The sequence below is a fragment of the Anastrepha obliqua genome, unplaced genomic scaffold (genome assembly GCF_027943255.1).
Source record: "Anastrepha obliqua isolate idAnaObli1 unplaced genomic scaffold, idAnaObli1_1.0 ptg000005lb, whole genome shotgun sequence".
NCBI lineage: Eukaryota > Metazoa > Arthropoda > Insecta > Diptera > Tephritidae > Anastrepha > Anastrepha obliqua.
Window position 1 is genome coordinate 2,604,357 of NW_026562177.1, and position 5,928 is coordinate 2,610,284.

The following is a 5,928-nucleotide window of genomic DNA, read 5'->3' on the forward strand; positions in this document are numbered from 1 at the left end:
ATTGTCTCCAAAATTTTGGACATGTGTAAACTGAAGACTCTCTCCAAAATGGCGGTATGTTGGAGTACATTAAGGATTTCATGGCGGAATCGGGACTTAGTTTAGAAAATTTTTCAAGGCCATCAAAAATTCTTAAAAACAAAGTCGACAAAAATACCGTTTCAATGTCGTGTGTAGAAAGTTTAAAAAAATTATATGGCGGATCCAATATGACGAACGAATTTTTTTAATTCGTAGGATTAACTTGAAACTCGTTACATGCGAGTTTCTGGGGTCACTGAACACGAATTTTAAGTAAATTTTTCAAAATTCAAAATAATGAACCATTTATGTGAAGCGCGCTTGAGATATTACTCCTCTTCTATTCGCCATTTCCTCGCTCGCTATCTCTATGCTCGATTAAATTGACGAGAAATTTGCATGCGAAAGCAACACCAAAATTATCGAGTAAGATTGGCCGCTAGCGAGTATGGCTATAGCTCATTAGACTGCTATGCCACACTGCCTTACCAACACATGTAATTTAAGGCAGCCCTCTTCCCGCGTTGCCAACATATGTTATTTGCCACTTGCTTAATCTTGACTAAAAGAAGGGGCGTATTGTAAAAATAAATGCTTTTTGTATGTAGGTATGTCTGTCAGTTTCTTCCAGGCCACTTTTGAAGTATGCGCAGTAACTTTTTAAGTAATTCATTGTAGAGTCTATTCTGAGAATAGTAGGTATGGAATTTATGTTAATGGCAGGCTCGATAGAATTAACAGGAGATATTTATTTAAATTTGTTTAGATATTTTTTTTAAAATACAGAGTGACCCTCGTTGCTAATATTGTAGAAAGTACAAAGTAAATAACACAAGAGTGTATTGGATGTTACAAATAAACATTTACTTATTTGATGAAACACTTTAAGCTTCCTTTTAACTCACCTTGCTATCACTTTTCCGGTAGCCGTCATGTATTCGCCACACCAGTTCGGGGCCCGCACATGCCACCTGCTCACCAATCTCAAAGTACTGGCTAATAGGATTCGCGTCGGTGATATTTTGCAAAGATGTCGATGCCGTATTGGCACTCTTGAATTTTGAGAAAATCGTACCGGCGGGCATACCATCGATCAATTTCGAGAAAACATTCGAAAAGATGCCCTGCTGTTTGGGAACACCGCCAGTTACTGCACCCGTTCCAACACTTCCCTGGCCAACTCCAGCCCCACCACCACTACCTACAATTAAAAGTCCCGAGCCAGGCAAATCATTCACACCCAATATCGCGCCTTGGGCTGTTCCTATTGAAAGCCTCCCCCGTACCGTCGACGTAGCACCGCCTATCAATTGTGTACCGCCGTTGCTCTCACTGCCACTTCCACCAATGCCAATGCCACCACTATCACCTCCACCCCCAACTGCTGCTGCTGCTGCCGTTGTATAGCCATTCACACTACCCCTGCTTAATTGCTGATTAGTCGCCGATACTGTTCCTGTACCACTGGAACTTAACACTGTGCGATGATCATCTAAACCAGCTCCTATACTACCACTCCGCGAACCTGCTATACGCACACCAATGCCATTACCGCTACCTACTACTGGTACAATACGCGCACCTGCGGTTGCATACAAACCTCCTGTGCCAACTCCACTGCCAATTCCAGCGCTGGATCCCACTCCAGTTGCGGCTACTATACTACCACGCGCACCTTGTTCACCCTGCGCCGCAACCACGGGCACTATTCCAATTGCGCTTCCACTTCTGCTGGTACGCTGATGCAGCTCCTCGATGCTATCGTAACGTGAAAAGTCTCTGGCCGCCGTTGTAATTGTTGCTGTCGTGGGGTTAACGGGATTAAATGTCGATATGACGCTTGTTGTTACAGCTGCAGCTGCAACTGCAGTCACCATGCACGTTGTCAGTGTATGCTCGTTTATCTGTATGGCTGCTTAAAAATTTTCGCAACTATGTTTTGTGCTTTTGTTATTTTCACTGTATTGTGCACGCCCGCAGGTGGGATTTCATAGCTGTTTATACAGTTCTACACTTGTGGTTATTGATGATGTTTGCTCTCGTTGCCGTTGGCATGTGTTCACTTGGTTGTCGAATTAGTTACGGCTAATCAATTTAATAAACTTCAAACAACGGCAGCAATATTGAATTTGACGCGGCTGGCTTGTCAGTTGAGGGCGAACAATGCATGGAAGCTCTGCGAATGGGGCCAAAATGAAAGTAGATTTTATGCGCAATGCTGCATTAAATTATTGGATGGAAAAGCTTTTACTATGCAATCTGACCACTGGATATTTAATTAGTCGGTTGATTTTATAGGCTAGCAACAGAAGTTTGAAACTTTTGGTAAAGTATGTGAGTATGAGCCTACGCCCGCTACATTAACTACGATTGCTGTTGCTCGGCTTGTGGTTAGTTAATTTCCTTAAAACAATTAATTTAAACAATTTATAGGCTGATTTTCTTCCCTTTTCCCTTTTTCAGTGAGAAATGCGTTTGTATTCAAATTCTGGTGAAATACCGTTATCAGTTCCGTGTAATGTAGCTTCAATAGCTGACAGCGATAATCAAGCTCAATATTGTGAGACAATTTTCGGGTAATTGTAAACTCATCAATAAATATTAGCCAGTTCAAAAATAGCAATTCCTTCCTTTATTTACCGCAGAAATAGTTATGTTCGCTATATCACGTACTTACTTACTTACGTATGTATGTATTTATGCATGCACATACATATATGACACGCGCAGCAGTCACCTTTGATCTCTCACTTTCCTTTTTATCTTCTCCCCAACATTTATTGTTACTGTTTGTATTGAAATTAATCAAATCAAATGTTTACAGATACGTTGAAGAAGGCTGTTCATTTCTGGTCCTTCCTTCTCACACCTCTATTCGCTATGCGTGCGTCTTCGCTTAAGTTGTTATTTCACATTTAATTATGATTGACATAAATAAATTTGCGACAGTGGTCGTTTTCCTTGTCGACAGTGATTTGTAATTGTTTTTTGTTTTTGTATCTACAACTGTTTTTCACTTTAGAAAAACCCGGACAATGAATATCACCATTCTAGGGAAGTGAGAAAAAGAGAAAAATTAAAACGGAAATTAGCATTGTTTATATCAAAATAGTATAACCTTTAGTATGAAATGCAATACTGACAAAATACTTGTTAATAATGTTAAATAGAAAATATTATTATTATTTATAGGGGATATATACAATATAACCCTAGATCATAAGCATAAATATTTCAAAGGCTATCACTTTGATAATATATTTTCATTCACGCATTTTGTTAATGTAATCGTTTCACATGCTTTGCACCTGCTTTCACTTACTTCAATTAAAAAATATGGTATAATGCACTGTAACGCAAAATTGGTGGTAAGGAGATTTAAAAATTTCCCAAATAGTAGTGTGAACTAGATAGCTGCTGTATACAAACAGAAAAGCAATGGAGGGCGTACACGTCTAAACAAATTTTTTCATCACTCAAAATAATTTTTTTTATTTAGTAAAAAATTTATTCAAAAACACATGGGATGACTAATCTTGCTTAACATAAAACGCATGTGACATGAAATAATTGAATTTGTTTACAAAAATCTACTAAGTTACACTAAGTGCATAACAGAACGCAAGCTAAATTTAATTCTCTTAATTTCTTTCAGCTAAGTAGGCATTTATGATTTTACGCACAGTTATGATTTCGAGAATCCAACGTAGAAACTCTTTTGCCAACAAGTGCTACTTTGAACTGAGTAGGCTATTGAGTAGTAAATTCCTCCATCAATGAACAAAACTAACACTATAAGGCTCTCATCATGCCTTTCCTAATGTATGGCGCAGAAGCATGGACGATGATAACATCCCATGAGGCGTCCCCTGGAGTGTTTGAGGCAAATATTCAAGCGGAAGATTTTTGGACCTTTGCACGTTGGCAACGGCGAATATCGCAGGCTATGGAACGATGAGCTGTATGAGCTTTACGTCGACATAGACATAGTGCAGCGAATAAAGACCCAACGGTTACCTTGGCTGGGTTATGTCATGTATGGATACAAACGCTCCGGCTCTGAGAGTATTCGATGCGGTACCAGCTGGTGGTAGAGGAAGAGGAAAGACTCCTCTGCGCTAGAAAGATCAGGTGGAGAAGGACTTGGCTTCACTTGGTGTGCCCAACTGGCGCCGGTTAGTACGAGAAAAAACGACTGACGCGCTTTGTTAAACTCGGCCAAAATCGCGTAAGGGATTATTGGGCCAACTACGAAGAAGAAGTAGGCATTTAACTTGTACAAAAAGGCAGTAATCAATTCAATAAACAGCGAAACACTCATCTGGGCTTGAGGAGCTGCGAAAACTTCGCTAACACTATTATAATAACTTGTCTATAGGCTATGCCCAAGCAAACTGTTACGATTGGCACCATTACTGAGCTCTTTAATACTCGTATGTATGTTTGCTTCAAGTTAGCACTCTGCATATAAAGCAAAAATGCCTGAAAATTGTTAAGAGTTTTGTTTTGTCATGGATGGATGCACAGCTTCCATTCGGAAGTGCGTAGGCTCGAATCTCCGTGCATGAAACAGCAAAATGGTAGAAAAAGCGTTTTCTAATAGAGGTCGCCCCCGGGTAGACGATGGCAAACCTCCGAGTATATTTCTGCCATGAAAAAGCTCCTCATAAAAAATAGCTGCCATTCGGAGTCGGCTTAAAACTGTAGGCCCCTCCATTTGTGGAACAACATCAAGATGCATGCCACAAATTGGAGGTCGAGCTCGGCCAAACACACAAAGAGGGTGTAAGGGCCAATTATATAAGTATACGAGTATATACATAAATAATATAATAATATAGCAATGGGAGTTATAGCTTCTAATATCAGACGGATGAAACGGAAATTTGACTTAAAATATAAAAAGGGGAGTGAGTGATTTTTAGTCAATACAAAATTAAAAGTATTTACGTCGGATCGTGTACAAGGTTTCTAGGCGTGGCACAGCTTATTGTTCAACATCTTACTTGCGTCGTATTTCTTGTTTTCTGCAAAAAACGGACCTGGAATTATTCAATAAAAGGCATAATAATCGTTTAATCATTAAAATTTATTATCCATTCGAAGCAATATATGTACATATGCCAACGATTAGTCCAGTCATCAAAGCACATTTTAAACGCGCTTGAAGAGATCATCTTCAGCTTTTTCAGCGAATACTCCTGGTCATTACTATCGACGGAAAGCGGCGTCCGCGGAGTGGTAATTTAAGTTTTGGGAAAAGGAAAAATCACAGCGGGCTACACCTAGTGAAAATGGTGGTTGTTCAATGATATTTGTCAAATGTTTCGTTAAAAAAGTGTCCACAATATGAGCCTTTTGAGACGGTGCGTTATCATGGTGCAAGATCCATGAGTTTCTTTTCCACAAATTGGACCATTTCCTATACACATTATCTCAACGTCGCATAGGTTAGGTTAGGTTAGCCTGGTTGGCAATAAGCCACGCATAGACCTTTTGGTCCCTACCGATACCAGATGGAGACCGACCTCTATGAATACTGAAAGTAGACATCATGTAGGGTGTCAGCGCTTTTGGCGAATCTAAGCAGAGCTGGGAGATCCGCTTTTGAGACGTCCTCCAGACCATCAAATAATGGGGCTCCCAGGCATTTTAAACGCATTTTTAATAATGCCTGACAGACGCACAGAGGGCGTTCTAAAGTTTCCTCAACATTCTCTCTGCATTTCCTGCATTTGTCCGCGTTAGATATCCCTATCTTGTACGCATGTGCAGCCAATTGATTATGACCTGTTAGCATACCTATGATAGTTCTGCAGTCCTTTTGCGAGAGTGTAAGTTCGAATTGAGTCAGTTTTTTGTCGTTAGTTCTACACATAACTTTTGCTGTTCTGCATGTGGTCAAAT